We start from the raw sequence: 21,134 nt of genomic DNA, 5'->3' as shown, positions 1-21,134 counted from the left end.
TGAGGCTGCTTTCAGGCTGCAGTTGTTGACTGAAGCTCCCAACCGCTCTTTTTTTCTCTTTTTTATTTTATTCTGGGCCAGCTTTAGCTCTGGCTCTAGCTCTGAGGCTTCGTATCTGGTTTGTTTGCCGTTCTATAATCAAAACAATGTATAACTTCAGCTCTGAGATCCCATGGTTTTGTTTAGCTTCTATATTTGTTACAAAGTTTCAAACTGCCAGCTCAGAGGCCAGCAGCGCAGGTGGGGAACGTTGGAGTCCTCCTTCACTGCAGCAAGCAAGCCTCATGTTCGCTTCCAGCTGCCTGGCTGCCGGCCGCCATCTTGGCTGACAGTTAATTTGCATATACTCACTGATTAGCCAATGAAAAGGGTAGCGGTCATACGCTAATTACCATGTTTCTCTTTTATTAGTGTAGATGATTACCCCTCGTGCCCTCTTGCAAGGCTTCCCTTTATCAGAATGGACCAGGTGATACACCATCTAAACTAAGTGTCCTCATAGAGAAAACCAACATGGTGGGGGGGAGTGGGTAGTAGCTCAGAAAAGTGTTCATGGTGGAGGTGCCTGTGAACTGGCTGGTGAGAAGCCTGGAGGCATTGCCCACACAAAGGAAAAAGGGATATTCTAAGGAAAACTACTGGTAAGCATATTTTTCCTGACTTTAGGGATCATTGGGTAGAATTGTTTATAGAGGAAAGCAGGGCCAGGCCATGAGGGTCCGTACATAGTATACATGTCCAATTCTAGTTTGGATGCACTCTGGGTACAAAGAGAGAGCCAAAATAGCAGGGACGCAGGGAAAGGTGAACTCGAGGGAAATAAACATATGTGTCTGGAGCAAGGAGAACAGCCAGAAACCAAAAAGGCACATACGTAAAAAAGAAGTTCAAAGGCCAGAGCAATAATATTCTCTTAGGATTGCACTGGATTGCTCTGCAGCTGCTCTGAGGGTTTACCCATCTATCATCCTATGCAGTGTGCTTGCTTCTTTTTTTAAAATTTCTTTATTGATTAAGGTATTAATATGTGTCCTTATCCACCCATTGCCCCTCCACCCCCCACTCATGCCCTCACCTCCCCTGGTATCTGTGTCCATTGGTTAGGCTTATATGCATGCATACAAGTCCTTTGGTTGATCTCTCCCCCTTACCCGCACCCTCCTCTACCTTCCCTCTGAGGTTTGATGGTCTGATCGATGCTTCTCTGGATCTGGATCTGTTTTTGTTCATCAGTTTATGTTGTTCATTATATTCTACAAATGAGTGAGATCATGTGATACTTATCTTTCTCTGACTGGCTTATTTGACTTAGCATAATGCTCTCCAGTTCTACCCATGCTATTGCAAATGGTAAAAATTCCTTATTTTTTACCACAGTATAGTATTCCATTGTGTAGATGTACCAGTTTTTTAATCCACTTATCTGCTGATGGGCACTTAGGCTGTTTCCAAATCTTAGCTATGGTGAATTTTGCCACTATGAACATAGGGGTACATATATCCTTTCTGATTGGTGTTTCCAGTTTCTTGGGATATATTCCTAGAAGTGGGATCACTGAGTCAAATCAGCTTCTTGATTTAGTTTTTGATTGGCCAACATTTGCTGAGCTGATGCGATGCCCGAGGTCAGGCTCTGTGGTAGGCCTGGGGCATACAGAGGGAAGCAGGCTGGGTCCTGCCCTAGAGGCTCTCAGAACCCGGTGGGGGAGGCAGGGAGGTGAAGGGAAAAGTGCCCTCTACTGGGGCAGGAGTGAGCCAGGGAAGGGGTGGGACTGCAAAGGCTTGGTGGCTTACAGTTTGGAGAGGTTTGCAAGTGAAATTGGCAAAACTCAGTGACACCTCTGGGGTTCATGGGGAGGAAGAACTAGGAATAAAATTCCAGACTTTCAGGATCACCATGTGCCCGGAAGCTAGTGCCTTGTGATGTTCTCAGGACAGATGTGACTCGGGGTGATGAATAAACCATGGCATTGACAGGCTATGATAGGCACGGAGAGACCAATGCAATGCTGGAACTACTCTGGGACTCCAACCGGGAGGCAAGCATTGATCGCTTCTGTGTTTGTGGTCTTCTTACAGTTTATTGGGGGGTGAAAAAGGGGTGGAGACCCATAGTAACAGCTCTTGAGAAAATGCATATTCTGTTTTGAAAGGGCAAGAACATTAGTGTCTTACCTCCTTGGGGTTAAAACCCAGTTCCATCACTTAATTATGTGGCTTTGAGCAAATTGCTTCTCAGTTCCAGTATCCCCACCTCTAGTGGCCAATGTTAGTAGATGAAATGGGTCCTGACACTGCTCTCCCAGTGTGGACATTAGGGCTTAGTGAATTTCATTTCACTAAAAGAAGAAAGGCCTTAGTGACTGTCCTGGCGCATGCAAAGTGACTCCTAAATATTAATTCCCATCCACCTTACCCTCTGTCTGTTTTTTAAAATATGTTTTTATCCATCTCAGAGAGAAAGAGAGAGAAATAAAGAGAAAGAGAGAGAAAGAAAGAGAGAGAGAGAGAGAGAGAGACCAATGATGAGAGAGAATCATTGATTGGCTGCCTCCTGCAGACCCTACACGGGATCAAGCCTGCATCTGCCCTAGCTGGGTATTGAACTATGTTTATAGGTTGACACTCAACCACTGAATCATGCTGGCTTGGCACCTTCTGGCTTTTAAGTGCTTGTGTAAGATTGTGTATTTTAAACTGTCAAGGGAATAATCTATCCTTGTGTTTTAGAAGATGCACAGCTACCTTCCTCATGAGTAGGTTGATGAGGGAGGATTTCAATAGAAAATGCTATGTTTTAAATAATAATAAAATAACCCTTAGGATAAATTCCAGATACCCAGGCATAACTGAAACTTAAATACATTTTAAAAAATGCTCAGTTGGCTCTTCAAACATTTGGAGGCATTTTCAGGTATTTGGGGTTCTTCCATGTATGAAATATACAATGTTTTTGTAATGCTGGCAATTTGGTGACAGATGCGGCCGAAGTCCCATAGAATGGAGTCCGTAAAAACGAGGAAGCAATTAAAGCATTTTTAGTTCCCTCCGAGGCTTGCAAAAATTGCTTAAATATAGCCATCCAAAACAACATCCATTTTTTTTTTATCAAAGCCAAATTGAAATGTTATTTAGTGCTTGACCTTTTGGCCAGGAATAGATGTCAAGTTTTTTCTTTTTATTGTTATTTTTAATTTAAACAAATGTTGTTTTGGATGCTTTCCCTTTAGTAGAATGTTTGTGAGTCTCAGAGGAAACTCCAAGCATGTTTTTCCCTTGCTGTAACATTTACAAAGGCTACGGCTTCTCTCCTTGCAGCGAGTGCTGCAAATATCCCACACATCCCGTGGCAAATGGCTTGGTCAGTTCCCACTCTCTTCTCCTTCATGTCTCTGCTATTTGGAATCCAGGGGACCTTTCAAGGCCCAGCTCAATTTGCCTGTAGTGGAAAGAGCTTAGATTTTGCCGCCAGGGGAAAATCGTAATAGTGAGGCATTTGGGCTCTAAACTCAGGCAAGTTCAAATCCCTGGGGCTGCTTGCTTGAACTTGCTGAGCCTCGCTCTTCTCTTCCATCAAATGAACCTCACTATTCTCTGCCTTTAATCTGTCAAATGGGAGTCATCATACTTCACAGGGTTGCTGAGAGGAGGACATATGTAACAGTCAGCTGCCATGACCACTGCCCAACATCCATCCCCCTTCTATTGATAATAGCTTCAATTGGAGTTTGGATATCTCCATGAGGAGACTGTCCATTCTGGTGACCTGCCTCTCATGGCCAAGAGGTGTCTATGTGGCCAACAGGAGAACAATCATTTAGAGCTTCTCTCCCTGGAATTTGAGTCTTGGGGGAAGGGACACTGAGACAGAAAATATTTGGAGTTCTTCCCCTTAATGACTGTGCCTTTAAGCCCCAGGACTCCATTCCTGGGTCTCCAGAATCAACCGTAGGTCCTGCTTTTTGTGAAATCTGTTTTTTAAGTTTTCCCTTCCATTTGGTGCACTACTCTCAGCATTTCCAGTAATTTTTTTCTCAAGTTAAACATAATTTATTTCTGTTGCTAATAATCAAAGAACTGCCAAAAAATATTAGCTCCTTTGCCCTGTCTTCCTTCCAACAGAAACTCTTTGTGTTCCTCTGTAATGAATTAGCATGCTTTCCTCCCCCCAGGTCAGACAGGGTTGCTTGTATTACTGTTAATGATTCTTAGCCCACTCTGCCTCGTGGAGGCATTAGCTCGCAGCCCTGGTTCCTTCTTGGACCCGGTTTCTTAGGGCAGGAAGTCTGTATAGGATCTCAGTACTCTGTGTGTGGTGGAGCCTTTGTCTTGCTGACTTGCTCATACTCCCAGGTGTGTGGCCCTGCAGGAGAGGGCATGTCCTTAAGGGCTAGTTTCCCAACAAAATGGCATCCAGGCCAGATGTCTTTGGGAACTTCTGCAAACCATCGGGCTGAGAAATCTCATGGTCAAAACAAATCAAATACAAATAAAACAAAGTGTGTGAAACTGAGTATTTCTAAATTAATTTGCAGCCTACCTTTAATATGGCTTTGGGTAGGGCTGCAGTGGAGTTGTGGGGACAGTGGTGCTGGCGAGAACCCACAGCCTGAGCTGTGGTATTCTGTGGCCTTCTAGAATGGAGGGGCATACTCCCAGGGTTTCTGGATCACTCCAGTTTTCTCAGTGGAATCCAATTGAATTCATTACCATTTCAACCAAATATCTATTTTTGAACAAGTATGTGTTGAGGATGCCTTTACTCAATAACAAGACAACCACTTCGTATTAGGCCCGAACCCCAATCTTAGGATACAAGGATGAATAACATGCAGTTTCTGTCTCTAGGGGTTAGAACAATGGGGTGAGCCCAACACAAGGATGGTGATTTCAGCAGAGTCAGGCAAGTGCTGGCCTGTAGCAGGTGTAGAACAATGCAGGACGGTAGAAGGTGGCTTGTTGTTCCTGCTAGGGTTGTTTAGGGAAAGGCATTGTGGATGATAGCACTCCTGGGCTGATTCTGGAGAGATGAATAGGAGTTATTTATCTTTGCTAATAATAATGTCATAGTCCTGCCTAAAGTGTGCAAAGTGTTTACATGGAGGGAGACCCTTTATGTGTTTTTATAACAACACCACCCCTGGGAACCACTGTTGACCCCCCCATTTCCCCTATTTTACTCCTGTGGAAACTGAGGTACAGAGAGACATTTGTACCTGAGACCCATGCCCCTAGGCCCAAGAAAGAGTTAAGTATCTTCACCTTCGTAGCCCCTCACACCACTCTTTCCTGTGGATCTTACCCGGGGATTTTAAGTATCATCTTCCCATTAGCAGAATGTGTGCCATCTAGCGAGACTGTGGGGGCACTTCTTCTAAAGGGTCACCTGTCCTTTCAGGTTTGTAGCATGAAGAGTATGGCCTGGCACTTGTCAGGCTTTCTCATCATTATTTGTTTCATTATTTTCAACCTGTAAACACTGGTCTTACAGTACTTACAGGTTTACATGTCTTAGCTCCCTGTTATTTGAGTCTTGGGGGAAGAGACACCAAGACAGAAAATACTAGGAGTTCTTCCCATTAATGATTTTGCCTGTAAGCCATCCAGACTCCATTCCTGGGTCTCCAGAAACCACCCTATGTTCTGCTTTTTGTTAAATCTGGATCCGGACAGGTTCTTCATATTTGAACATTTTATTTGATCAATAGTAAAATTCCAGATCATAGATATAAACGTGTATATTTATATGTATAAATTTTTGTTGGCATAGATATTTGCTGTACGAGTCTGAACTGAGATAATGAAGTCTGGGTGAGCCTCCATCCTGGAACAATAAGAGCCTTGTTTCCCAAAAAGAGAGAGAAGGGTGTGTTTCTAGGGCCACGGTGGACTGAGGTGCATGAGGCTGGGACACGCCCAGCATGGCCTTTGTCAGTCCTGAGGTTTGGGGTCTGATGCTAATGCTCTGCACTGCAGGTGGTGGCCTCGTCTTCCATTTGCAGAATCACCTGAATTGTCTTACTTCTATTACATCCCAGGACCTGTGCTCTAGTACATTGTGGTTTTCCACTAATTAGATTACTTGACTGGGGACACTGAGATTCAGAAAAATGAAATTGCCTTCCTTGATGAAATGTTGGGGGATGGTGACTTGGAATCCTTTCTCTTTCCTGCAAACCATACCTGTGCTATGCAGCTCTTACCTGACAGGTATTCTAGAAAACTGTAACCTAAGAAGAAGAAAAGAAATAAGCAATGGAGGCCAAGCTGCAGCTGCCCAGCTTCCACCTAGGACGAGCTGGGAATGGATTCTACATTTCCATGCTGACCTCCTTTGATGTCACAGAAAGTTGGACCTTAAGACGCTCTCCTCTTAAATTACATACCTTTTAAAAAGAAACATAGTCTTTATTTCTCTCCAACGCTTTAGGTTTCTAATGTTCATAATGCACTACAGTCTTGGATTGTAATTACCAAGATAAATGACAAACATATTTTTTAAAAAAGTACGTTTCCTGGCAGAGGCAGCCTGACAGGCCGCTTTGGTCTGTTTCCACATGTCCTGGATGAGGTGCGTTGGCAAGAGCCACTGAAGAAATTTTCATCTCTCTTGAGCCCAGATCCTAATTTTCTGCAAAATGCCTCCACATTTTCCATATGGATTTTTCACATGTTCTATATCTTCCTGGGCCAAAGAGGTCTAAGTTTAAAACCTAGGATAGCATTCTTACCTGAGAGGTTGGTAACTGCCATCATCTTTGGGTTTATTGCCTTCACCTTGTCCTTGGCTTCTATCTGACCTGTTTTACCCATGATCATTTTTCTATTAGTTGATATTTAAAGCATACACACGCATGCGCATAAACACACACACACACACACACACACACACACACACACACCCTTAAAAATGTAATGAACCTAGAAAGTTGCAAAGGAAGTCAAGTTTAATGTTCAAATTCCAAGAGTTGTAGTAACATGTGTGAGCCTCAGATGGTTATCTATCTCATCCACTGGGGGATCCAGGAAGAGACTTTGCCCAGACATATTCGATGTGACAAAGACTGTTACTGAAACAAAGTGCACCTGCCCTTTCCCCTAAGTCCCCCCATGTCACACTTTTTGGGCCATAGAAGAAGAATCTATAGGAGAGGGAGCTGGGCCTGGAGCCAGATGACTAGAGTCCACAGCTCAACCTGTACGTTGCTGCTTAAGTGCTCTGCGCACCTTGGCCAAGTCTCTTGATCTCCCTATTAGTTCCTTCAACTTTAAAATAGTCCTTGTTCTGCCTGTTTCACAGGATGTAGCATTAAAATGAAATTTTTTCTGGAATATGTCAAATATTGCGCATGAACACTTATGAGCAGGTAATCATTTAAGCTTCAGAGGTTTTGTTGTTTATCAAAAATTGAAGTCCTCATCTCCTTTTAACTGTATTTCATCCACTGATCAGAAAAGACAAATTCTTTTACAAGGAGACCCGAGCTGTTGAGAAACAGCTTAGTTTGATTTTTATTTAAATTATTAGTTTTGCCTTTATCCTCTTTGATTAGCATTTGAATGCATTCTTGATTTTTAAAAAATATGTTTTTGATTTTAGAGAGAGAGAGGAAGGGAAAGGAAGAGAGACATACAAACATCAATGATGAGAGAGAAACATTGACTGGCTACCTCCTGAATGCCCCCTACTGGGGATCAGGCCAGCAACCCCAAGCATGTGCCCTGACTGGGAATTGAACCAGTGACCTTTTGCTTCATGGGTTGATGCTCAACCACTGAGCAACATTGGCTGAGCTATGATCTTGACTTTACACAGTACAAGAGAGTGACCTGGTGTGTGTGGGGGGATCTGTGTCCTTACTGAGTGCCTCATTGAACGGTTTGATATGACTGGCCTGGCTGACTGGGGGAATGCCTGCGTGTTGAGATGGTGACATGCCTCATGGAAGAACTGTCTAAGTCTGTCAAATGCATGAGCATGTCCTCCAATGGCAAGACCTTTAACATAATCCTCTGCTTTTGCTTAGAGTCATGTACTATAACAGTGATGGCAAACCTTTTGAGCTCGGCGTGTCAGCATTTTGAAAAACCCTAACTTAACTCTGGTGCCGTGTCACATATAGAAAGTTTTTGATATTTGCAACCATAGTAAAACAAAGACTTATATTTTATATATTTAAATGCCATTTAACAAAGAAAAATCAACCAAAATAATGAGTTCGCGTGTCACCTCTGACACGCGTGTCATAGGTTCGCCATCACTGTACTATAATCTCCATTTGTGGTCCTCCAAGAACAATTTCCTTTTAGAACAACCCCATTTGGTAGCAAGTTGAATAGTATTGTTTGTTATGGCTTAAATTGTATCTCTCTCATATTCATATGTTAATGTGTAACCCCCAGGACATTAGAATGTGCCTTTATTTGAAGGTAGGGTCTTTACAGAAGTACTAAGTTAAAAATCACTTGTTAGGGTGGTGAATCATAATCTAATATGACTGATTTTACAGTTACACAGAATAATCAATCAATATCTCCATCAGGAGGTGGCTTTAGAGGTAAATTATGAAAAATAAAAAAGGAGCTAAATTTATGGATTGTAGGGTCAGAGAGAAGAGTAAACTCAAAGGCTTGACATATTAAAGAAAAGAGAGGCTAGTGTGGTTAGATGAACATGCCTGATAATGAGAGATTGGGACCTACACCTGTACAAATTCCTATGGGACCTGTTTAGGTATTCTAAAATGTAGCCTAGTTCACAGATATAAGCTTACACGTGGAGCACCCCTTCCTGTAAGATATTTCTTATATCAATGCATGTTTACAAAACACTGTATATAGATTTGGAGAAAAAAGCATATACTCTTTTGAAGCCCCCCTTATATCCAGTATCTCAAGGGCTTCTTTCCCAAGCCCCATGGCAGGTCAGTAAGTGAAGCAATGGATCAAGAGGAAAGAAATGATTCTGCTTTCAAATGAGAAAACCATGACCCAGAAACTTTAGATACGCACTTAGAGAGACACCAAGTCCCTGGTGCCCATAAGTCCTGACCTCCACTCAGTATGACTGGCCTGCTCACTGTGTGTGAATCAGCACAGCACTGGGGGTTGACCAGAGTGAGCTGCACTAAGAAGGTCCAGCTAATGGATCCTCCTCCTTCTCCAATGTCTGCACAGTGTTGCCTCCTCTAGGAAATCTTCCTGTTTTGCCACTGAACCCGACCTCTCCTTCCTCCAGAGAGGCACCCTCTCTTAGGACCTCACTGTATATCTTTCCATGTGCATGTCTTATTTCCCCACAAGAGAATGACCTTCATTCATTTAATGTCCTTTCATAGGGCATGGTTTACTGATATTGAATGAATGAATGAATTCATGTGGGAGGACTAAATGAAAATATTGAATAGACCCAAAATTCCACTCCTAGGTATCCATCTCAAAAAATGTCTACATACAGATCTGCGTGCAAATGTTCATAGCAACTTTATTCATAACAGCCTGCAAACTAGAAACAACTTAATGCCCAGCAGCTGGGGAATAGATAGATAATTTTGATATATCCATGCAATGAACTAAAAAAGAACAAACTACTGATACATGCTACATTGTGGATGGACCTCAAAATTTCTGTGCTAAGTGGAAGAAGCCAGACATAAGAGCCCATGCATTATATGATCTTATTCATATGAGGTGTTCAGAAAAGGAAAATTTATAGGGACATGAAGTAGATGAATGATTATCTGGGGTTAGGGACAGGAATGGGCTTACTATAATTGAGCACAGGGGATCTTACTGGGGGAGAAAATGAAATTTTATAAAATGGATTTACAGTAATGGCTGAATCACTTGGTAAATTAACTAGAAATCATTGAATTATACAATTATACAATTATATAAAGGGAGGTATATTTTATGATATGTAAAAAATGTCTCAACAAAGCTATTTGTAAAAAAGAATAAAAATAATTTTCAGGACCACTAGGGGGTAGGATGAAAATGAAAATGGAGGCAGATGTTGTTCTGCTTCCTCTGCAATGTAAACACATTAATATAAAGACCTAGTACAACACTCCATACTCTAGAGCAGTGATGGCGAACCTTTTGAGCTCAGTGTGTCAGCATTTTGAAAAACCCTAACTTAACTCTGGTGCCGTGTCACATATAGAAATTTTTTGATATTTGCAACCATAGTAAAACAAAGACTTATATTTTTGATATTTATTTGATATATTTAGATGCCATTTAACAAAGAAAAATCAACCAAAAAAATGAATTTGCATGTCACCTCTGACACGTGTCATAGGTTTGCCATCACTGCTCTAGAGTTTTCAAAAGTTACAGAGCATTCTGCCAATTCATGTAATCACCAATAGTATCTGAAATCAGGCTTACAAATTGTGAATCCATAGTACTGCTTCTATTTCGTCTGTGGCGGGATAATATTCACATTTTCCCTTGATATAAAGAAAAAAGATTTGTCACGCTACATCCAAGTGACCTGTCTCTCCTCAACTATTATTTTTCATTTAAATGTATAAACATAAGAACAGTCAGTGAATCCTGATAGCACTTAAAAAATGAGAGATTAATTCCACCAATAAGAAGGCCCCCTGGAGATGATGGCATTGGAGCTGAAGCTCTTGTCCTAAATTTATTCACTGAAATTTTTCATAGACAAAACTGTATGTGGCATACCTGCTCTAGAAATAGCTCATTGAGACTTTTGCATAATGGCTAGCGAAGTAGTTTGCAAAAGAAAACATAATTAGTCACTCAACCTTGTCCTTCAACCTGAATGACAGGACCACTTCCTAAAAAATAAGGCCATTTGGAATAGCATCGGGTGTGCCCCTTTCTAGCAGGAAGGAGACTGGACTTTTTTTCACTAGTGCATTTCAACTATCCAAGGCAACATTCTCTAGGCTCCACGAATTGCCCCCAAAATCTACAATCTGTGTATCACGTTAGGTTTTGAACTATTTAGCAAAGGAAGTGCTTGCAGCCAACTGGAAGGAGCTATTCACTTCTATCAGGTAGAGCACTTATTATTCTTGGGAATATCTGCAGCCATCTCTGCCATGGTTTTCAAGCCAATTCCTACTTCCTATGAGGTTGAAGGGAAGCTCAGAGAAGTGCCCCAGCCACTTTCATTTGCAATATTGTGGCAAGAGTCTAGGAATTATGAGCATTTTCTAAGACATGGTTTTGGCTTTTCCCCTTAAGTTTCTTATGGCATCAATAAGACCAACCACTTCAAAACTAGTTTAGAATAATCTTTGGATAATCTAAAATTTGCAAGGTACATATATATTTCTACCTGGTAACCAGGTTAGGAATTGTGACATGTTGATTATGAAATAACCAGAATGTAGCCGATATCAAAGAGAGTTGGAAGTCTTGGAAGGTAAGAGCTAGTAAGGGTTCTAAGTCTAACTCATTTATTTTGAGAAGGGGAACTTGAGGACTGGACAAGTTGCTTTCCTGAGGTCAAACACATCACATCAGTAGCAAAGCCAGAACTAAACTGAAATTGTCCAGACTTTCAGGTCATTATTCTTCTCACCACACCAAGCACTCTGTGGCCAAATTCCTCCCACTTCCTGCCAGTGCACTTCCTGTGGATGTGGCCGTGAATAAAATCTATACACATTCACCTACTCATCCATCCAGGTATGTGTGCAGTGAAGATGCAGTTAATAATGGCTGTGAGCCAGATGTAGTGTTAGGGTCATAGACACTTTATCTGATAGTAAAAGGTAAGAAGTCACTTGAACTGTTTATTTTGTCTATGAATCTCAATAATAGTTTTTATGGGTTTAGCACATAGCTCATCCATGACTAAAGAACCCTAATTTTTTTAAAGGAAAACTTAGAAAAATTACCTAGATAATATTTGTTTTGTTGTACAAAGAATCTCCCAGTGCTGGGTGAATTGCCACCAGCAGAATTCCTGTCAACAGTGCTTTTTAATTATTTCTGAGTGACACAGCTGAAATGGGAGCAGGTACTGAGAGAAGAGCTTGGTAGAGTGGTCACCTGGACCACTACTGATTATGAGCATACTGATGATGAAGGACAAGGCTATTCATCCTGAGTTCTGGGTGCTGGATTCTCCACAAATGGCTGTTGAGTAGCATTCAGAGGAGTAAAGATTTCTGTAAGATTCCCTGATGTTGGTGTTCAGTAGAATAGCTTGTGATTTAGCAGGAATTGGAGCACATATTTAGAGCTGGAGAATTGCATAGATTTTTAAAAGCTTACTAGCGATGTCTCTTTACAGAATGGCTTGTTTGAAGAAATTCTGTTTTCGTTTTCAATCTTTCTTCAATAGTTATAATTTCCTACTGTCATCAGAACAAATTACACAGAATAAATTAAGGGCCACATCATGAAATTTTGGATTCATTGATACAACAGATCTTTTGGAATGCATCGTGTGGGTCACTATGATAGGCTCTGGGGACATAGCGGAGAGAGGAAACAAACCTGGCCCCTACCCATCAGGTCTTGACCGTATGGAGGTTAGTGGAGGAGAAGATCACACAAGTAAATGGAACACTGCAAGGGCAGCAGGTTCCCTAAGCAGAGTTCAGATTGCTCTGCTTCTCTGAAAGACACACGATGCTATAAGAGCAGATGATGAGCAATTTGACCTGGTCGTGGAGGTGAGAGCCATTCCTCTGACGTAGAGGTGACTAAGCTGAGAGGTAGGAATGAGTATGTTAGCAAAGTTTCTGTTGTGACTAAGGGGGGATGGTTCTCTTGAGTGTGATGAAGATGATGACATGAGACAAAGCCCAGAGCATTGTAGGATGTTTACTTTATTCAAAGAATTATGAGGAAAGATTGGAGGGTTTTCTCCATGAAAGTGGAATAGTTAAAGTTGGCCACTCCCTGAAGAATGGATTATAGGAGAGAAACTGAGGCTACAGGTAGGTCATTTAGGAACTTTTGTAGCTTGGCCTTCATGGTGATATATATGGAGAAGTGTGGACAGAGAGAAGAATTATTTGGGAGTGATTATATTAGGGGCAGGCAGTAGTGAAATATGAGGGGTGATGGAGAGGGAGAGGACTAAGATAGATCTTAAGTTTCTGGCTTGCATAATTAAGTGGGTTAGAGTATTATTCCTCTGTAACAGGGAACACAGGCAAATGACCAGGTATGGGGCAAAGGGTATGAGTCTGACTTTGGATATATTGAGTTGTAGTAGTTTTGAAATATCTAACAGGTGATGGCAATTAGGCAATTTGACATAGGGGACTCTACATGTAGATTGGCTCTCTTCCAAAGTGGGCCACATAGTACGGATGGCCCCTGAAACTTACATCTTACATCATTTGTCCAGCAGAGAAACTAATCTTGATGTTCCTGGTCCCAAGACCAAAAGTCCTGGGAAGCTTCTTGTCCTGATTTCAGTCAGGTGCCCACACTTGTCTGGGGTTATAGTACATAATTATAGTACATAATTATACATATAGATAGAGTCATGGAATACCTGGTGGCTTCTATGAGAGTGATTTGGCTTTTGGAAAGGGGCAATTACCAAGAGGAGGTGGAGGAAGAGCGTAGATAATATAAAATTATACTCTAATAGTGCTAGGCTAATTAAATGTAGGAAACTAACTTTTAGATGAATCTACATATTATTTTGGTTATTTCCGGAGCTCTGGGGTGTGGGGTGTGAAATAAGAGAGGGCTAAAAGGCAATAAAAGCAGCTGAGGGAAATATACAAAGGAATGCCCTGCTATGAGTATTACATTACACGGTATTATCATTATATATTTATGGGCCTGTCTATTTTAACAGACTGCAAAATTCCTGAAGGCTGGGATCATTTCTTATTTATTCATGTGCTTTCAGTGACTAGAAAAATACCTGCTCAGAAATTTTCGATGGCTAGTTATTGAATGAACGCACTAATAAAAGCATGTGTGAAAAGTTGAGGGCAATGTGATTTTGAATGAGCTCTTGAACCTTTCTAGACTTTGGTTGTACGTCTGTGTAACGGTCTCCTTGAACTATTCTCTATGTCATCATTCTAATCATCTATTCTATCACAACATATTTTTGCCAAGCATTTAACTTCTGACTGACTGTGCAGATGTTGTCCAAGTAGTTGATAATTTCCAATTCTGTGTTAGTTTTCTACTCTCCAAACTATTGGAACATGAGGTAGTGAAGAAAGCACATGGGGTTTAAATCAAATGCATATGAGTTTAAATTATAGCTCCCCCACTCACTAGCTCTGTACCACTGGGTAATTTATTTAACATTATAAACTTTAGTTTTTTTTAACTTCTAAAATAAGAATGATAATGTCTAACTTGCAAAGCTTTTGTGATGGTTGGAAAGAGTGGATTTATATCCTTGAAACATTGAGAGGATTATCCTGTGAAGTATATGGTTATCTAACTACTATATTAAACTCCTGAAACTAAAACAAAATAATATTGAATGTGAAAATAAAAGAAAAAAAGAATGGATTTGTAGACATTGAAGCTTAGGAGGTCCTAGTGTATGGCAGCTACTACTTTTCTCCCCTTTAAGCCTTGGTGTGAGTGGGCCTTGGGTCTGAATTGTGGTAATAAGAACACATTTGCCAGTTTTTGTTAAGTTGACCACACTTCACCCTTTTTTTCTGTTCTGTGTGGTTTTGGGTAGTTTAATTCAATTGGTTTCAATCAGTATATCCACAGACCATCAGTATTCCACAGGCTAGACTGATAATACCAAATAATACTGATCTTTTCCCAATTATCAGAAAAAGAATTAAAATGTGTTTTAAATTTCTAGTTTTTACTTTATAGGTGTTTTTTTTTTTTAATTTTGGGACTTCTCTGTTTTTGTTAAAACAACCCCCAGATCTTTTTTTTTTTTTTTAGAATTTCAGTTTTGTTTAAAAAACATTTCTGGGTACCTACAATATAGTGGGCACATTGCTATGTTACTGCAGATACAAATAAGACTTGGGTTCTTCCTTCTTGGATCTTATAGCTGAATGTGTGGAGGGGTAGTGACAGGGGACACACTTGCACTAAGTTTTGAATATAAAATCTGTTTTAGATGGATGAAGGAGTGGGTGCAGGTGTGCCAGGAAAAGAGCCAAGCATGAGCAGTAGGAAGGATGGTATTACCAACTTTAAGGACAGATTCAATAGACAATGGCATTCCTAAATGAGCACTAGGAGACCAGGAGAGAAGCACCTGGTAAAGGCTGGGAAACCATGGAGAACCTCTCTTGAACCCAAAGGAAGGTGAACTCGGTGACCTAATAGAAAGACACAGATAATTGACACAAAAGACTGTGTCAAACAATACCCACATGCTTAGTATTATAATATTTAATCTCCCACTGGCATAAGATTATGTGACCTGGTTTTACTCTTATCTTGGACAGTATCATTTGGCATATGTCTTCCAGGGTCTTCTTAGCTGGAGAAGAGAGAGATGAAGGAGACATACTGACTCTCAACGTCCTTTAACTGAAAGTAATACCTATCAATTCTAATTATGATCTATGGACCAGAACTAGTCCAGTGGCCCCAAACTAACTATAATGGAGGCTGGGCAATAGAGAGTTGGAGAAACCATGTATATTTGGTAGCATTAATGGTCTTTCATATAAGAATGAATTGTTAATACTGATTAACTTTATTTCCACTATACGATCTGGACTATTGTTGAACATAAAGTGACCTAATCCAACAAAGATTAAAAAAAAGAAATACTCATGGACACAGGTAATAGTATGGTAATTGTCAGAGGGAAGGAGGTTCTGAGGAGATTGGAGAGGGTAAAGGGAGAATAATGGTTATGGAAAGAGACTTGATTTGGGGTGGTAAAGGATGCAAGATGATGTATTGTGGAATTGTATACCTGAAACCTATATAATTTTATTAACCAGTGCCACCTCAATAAATTCAGTAAAAAGTGATCTTAATCTGCAATTACTTCTTGACCTAATTATTTCAAATGTAAACTTTGTTTAATGTTCAAGTTGAACCACAGACTCTCTGGGTTCTGCAGGATAAAATTCTGATGTGAAGCATTTACTTTTATGAGATTCTATTATAATTAAACAAGAAAAAATTATCAATAAACCCTTTATGATAAAAAATAAAAGGAGATAAAATTTTAATAATTTTAACAAATTTTAGGAATGATTAGATTTTGTAGTTAAGATATCATTTCAGCAGTCTTGATCACCTTTCACAGATGAGGCAATTCAATAAGAAAGCATAATAGGGCTTCTAGGAACAGACATTCTAGAAAAAAAGACGGCTTTCTACTCAGTTGTAGCACTTTCCACATAGTAGGCTCAAGGTTGCTCCAGTGGAAACTAAGAAATGAAGGTTTTCTGTCATTACAAAGAAAAAGGAGGAAGAGACTACCATTTCTGTGTCATCTACTATTGGATAGGACTGTTGATGGGTGCTTTGCATTTAAGGATCTCATTTCATGATCACACCAATCCCATTCAGTAGGCATCTTTTGCCTCAAGTTACTGCTGAAGAAACTGAGGTATAGAGGTTTAAATGATGCAGGTCACCCAATAAGTAGAAGAGAAGCGATCAAACTGGGTCCTTCTACATCTGATTTTCTCATTTTTTCTTCCTACAGCACACTGTTTCTTGTTAGAAAACCAATCTCTTGCCTTCATTGGCAATGGGTGCTGTTGGGAGCATGGGGTTGCTATTGTTTAAGCACTTTGCAACAACAAAAATGGAACTCAGGTCATGAGCTACAGAAAAATCTGTCCCCCTTTGGAGGGTCTTTTACAAATAAGCTATTTGTTTTTGTCAAGGACAGGGTTTGGTTTCATGGGATACGACTTTGTTTTCAACGACTCATTAAAGAAAGATGACTTACTGCCCTGTTTTCTAAATCTAGTCACAGACCACAATCACTTGCAGGAAATGGAATGTTTACTCGAGTTTATTATACAAGGCTCTGGATATGAGCTGTGGGATTTTTACACCTCATAGCAACGGTATTACAATTTATTTACAACTTCATGTTGGCAGCTGCACAAACTCTTATGAGAAAGGACAATCACACCTTGGGGACCAGTAATTATAGGCAAAGGTATAAATTGGGCAAAGTAGTGTAAGCATTTGGCACTTAAGTTGAAGAGAATAGAAATGGCTCTGGCAACAGGACAGAAAGCCAGTCTCTTGTTCGTTATGAGGCCATGAACTAATTAAACTGAACTTGTCAGAATAGACGGATGAATAGATTGAACTGGATTTTGGCACTGACTGGTCCCACACTCATGAAAACCAAGTTGTTTTAGTGATGTCATCATTTGGAACTTCTAACGATGATATCACTTTTGACAGAATTAATGTGGAATTAATACCATATGTATAAGCACTAATAGGTATTGACTTTGAACACTCCGTGATCATTGGAGGTTGGTTTCCAAAGGAAAACAATGAGATATGCCTTCCAAGCATCTCCAGTGATCAGATATCAAACCCAGATTAGACATGGACTTCAACAGGTTTATTAGAATTCCTTCATGACGAATCCATGGATGTTTCTCTGAAAAATATTTGCATAGGAACATGTGTTTAAAGTATGTTTTATTTGTAGTAACATTGAACTAGGGGATGAGAGGATTTAAAATTAAATTCACAGCTAACTTAAAAGAAATTGCCCAGAGGGTTTTTCTTAATAAAATGCTTGGATTTTCATTAAAATTAAAACTAAGACATGAAATATTCTTATTAATCAAAGCAGTGGTTCTGGTTTCGAATTTTCTGGAGTACATGGGCTTGCACTTCCTTTTATCACCCATGCAGCTACTCTCTGGGTGAAATCATCATTTTTATGTTCATCATGGCAGGTTCTTTTGAATCTTGGGGGTGGGATTAGGTCTAGCAGTTTTTATTCATTAAGCAACTGTTTAATTCCTTCTATGTTTAGAGCCTGTGTATATCGCTTTAGATTCCTTTTAAGTAATTCATTACATTTGCATAGAAATGAACTATAGAAAGGGTGATTGAATTAATGCAACATAACACCTGGTTATATATGAGTTAACAGGTAAGCAAAGAAATGGGGAATGAACCCAACATGGCACCTTGAATGATTGGTGAGGTTGGAGGTAAACCAGGTATTCTTTGGAATAGTATGATGCAACTTATTTAGCTGGATTGTCATGGGACACTTTTTATAGTTTATCTTTTTAATCCTTATAACAGTACACTTTACAATGAAAGAGACTGAGGGTTTTGCTCAGGGTAACATAATTGAGCTCCCATGGGTCCCACTCAGCAGGTTTTGCTTTTTCTAGTAGCCCAGTACTTTTCCTGCTTACCAGGTAAGAAGCAGGTATGTCAGATGCGGAAGGAGCAGGTAAGGCTTGTGTTCATGGCTGGAAGGCAGCATGGTGCACTAGGAGACCTTGGTTCCAGGGCTGGCTGGGCCACATGCCCATTGCCTCATTGTGGCAAATCCAATCCCACAGCCTCTTGTGTATGTTCCTCTTCTGGGATGCCAACATTGCCTCACAGGGGCTCCCGTGAAAATCCAAGCCCACACCAGTCAGTGCTAGAAAGTACTGTTTCAATGTTTCTTATTATTGAAGAGTTGCGGTATTTCTCACTGGGCTAGGTTAGTAATCTTTGTTTATGTGAGTATTATACAAAACATGCTTGGCTCATGGGAAAAGTTAGCTACCTAGTGCAGTATTATAAAGAGGGGTATCCTTTCTTTTCATAAAGATTAGAAAGAAGATAGAAATGAAACCCATGATGCCCTCCAGCATGGAATTTGGAATTTGGAATTTGGAATAAGGCTGTCCCAATAACTTTGTCAGTCGCTCGCTGTGATCCCTTGGGCAAGACAATCAAAGTTTCTAAGCATCAGTTTCCAAAATATGGGAATAATAATATCTCCTTGTGTGGGTTGTTGTGTTACTTTGCTAGGGCTGCCATAACAAAGTACCACCAACTGGGTGGTTTAAGACAACAGTAATTTACTGTCTCACAGTTCTGAAAGCTAGACATCCAAGATCAAGGTGCTGGCTGGGTGGCTGGTGTTCTGACAGCTCTGAGGAAAATCGGCCCCATGCCTTTCTTCTCTCTTCTGGTGGTTGCTGGCCATCTTTGGTGTTCCTTGGCTTGTAGAATCATCACCCGATCTCTGTCTTCATCTTCACGAGATATTTTCCCTTCATGCCTGTCCAAATTTTATTTTTCTAGAAGAACATAATTCATATTGGATTAGAGCCCACCCAAATGACCTCATCTTAACTAATTACATCTGAAAAGACTTTATACCCAAGTAAGATCTCATTTCAGGGCACCGAGGGCTAGGACTTCAACATATGGATTTAGGGATGGGGAAAGTAATTCAACATGGAACCGTTGTTGTGTGGACAGAAAATGAAAGAATGTACATGAAAGAATGTACATGAAATGCCTAGTCCATTTGCTCCTGGTTGATAGTCTTTGCCAGTGGGGCTTCATCCCTGTTTGCCAATGATGCTATGGCATTGGAAGGAAAGTTATAATGTGGAATTAATCTCTTTATGGCTCTGTACAGAAAACTTATCACAAGGATGAGAAGCAGTGTTTGTTGTCATTAATTATTGTTTTCTCACAGTTCCCTTGGACTTTTCCCTTAGTTTGTGAACATTTGAAGGAAGTCCAGCCCTTCACGCCAACCAACATGTCTTTTCCAGCCACCTGCTTTGGAGACAAATCTTTTCTTCCAGATGACTCCCAGGGGTTCTGTACCAGATGTGTGAAATGTTCCAGGCTATCTTTTCATCATTTATATTAAAACTAGAGGTCCGGGGAATGAAATTTATGCACTTGGTGGTGGGGGTGTCCCCTCAGCCTGGCCTGCACCCTCTTGCAGTCCAGGAGCCTGCACTCCCTGGGGAGTGGGCCTAAGCTGTCAGTCAGACATACTTAGCACTTCCGTGGAGGTGGGAGCCCAGCTTCTGGCTGAGTGGTGCTTTCCCTGTGGGAGCGCACTGACCAGCAGGATGCAGCTCCTGTATTGAATCTGCTTCCTGGTGGTCAGTGCATGTCATAGCAACCGGTTGTTCCACCTTTCGGTCAATTTGCATATTAACCTTTTATTATATAGGATAAAACACAACTTAGCAAAAAAATTTTTCCTAATGTACTCTTTAGAAAGATCATATTAGTGTTTCATTAGAAAGAGCAGATTGTTTCCCAAATATATTAATATGTATTAATATCTGTAAATAGATAACAAAAATAACCTTTTATTGGACAAATTTTCCCATGTAGGTATGCCAATATGCTGTTATTCATACAGTAACCCAGGAAGATCGATATTATCATTTCTCTTTTATAGATGAGGAAACTGAGACTTGGATTAAATCTACCATTGGAGGTTACTAGCTGGGAAATAGCCAAAGCAGACCTCAGATTCAGTAGTGTTTTCTCAGTCTGTGCTGATTCCATAGGTCAATAGGAGAAAGGATGGTGGGGATGTCTGTGGGTGGGAGAATGCCTCCCTGATCCTGGGATGGCACTCTCTGCCACTGTCATCTAGCATCCTTGAACCTCACCTCATCAGAGAAATGGAGACCATAATACCATTTACAATGGGAGGCAATTTATAAGGATTAGATGTGAAAACCTATGATGCAGGATTCAGCTGATGCTGGAGGCTCTGATGTTTTATTAAAGAAATAAGACAGCGAGCAAATTAATGAATGGATGAGTGAGAAGATGCATCAAAATGTGAGGACTAAACCTGAGTTATAATAAAATATCAGGAAATGGGATTGAGCAGAGCTGCTAGAATTGTATTAAAGAGCTATAAAAGGAAGAATCAATTACAGAAGAAACCAACTCCAATTTGGAAGCACCTATTGATCATTGCTGTGGGTGAGGCCATGTGCTCAACGTCCTGAATGCAGTGTTATTTACTCCTCACAGGGACCCAGGAAGTAGATGTTATGTCCACCGTCAATTTACAGATGGGACACAGAGAAGTTAAGCAGTTTGCCTAAGGTTACCCAGCTTTCACAGGTCACAGAGCCAGACTGTGACCATGGGCAAGCTGACCTCAGAGCTGGCTCTCAGCTACCACATTTGCAGCCTCCCTCATGGAGAGTTCCATGCAGCTGACAAGAGACGAG

At 40.6% G+C, this 21,134-nt stretch overlaps 1 pseudogene; it reads right to left on the bottom strand.

The window, feature by feature from the left end:
• The window catches only part of LOC102421101, a 67,513-nt pseudogene extending 60,700 nt beyond the window's left edge, over positions 1-6,813 (bottom strand).
• Positions 6,814-21,134: the final 14,321 nt, after the last annotated feature.

Source organism: Myotis lucifugus, unplaced genomic scaffold (assembly GCF_000147115.1).
Source record: "Myotis lucifugus unplaced genomic scaffold, Myoluc2.0 scaffold_183, whole genome shotgun sequence".
Lineage (NCBI taxonomy): Eukaryota > Metazoa > Chordata > Mammalia > Chiroptera > Vespertilionidae > Myotis > Myotis lucifugus.
The sequence above is the reverse complement of the archived record's forward strand: the minus strand, read 5'-3'. Positions and strand labels throughout refer to the sequence as shown.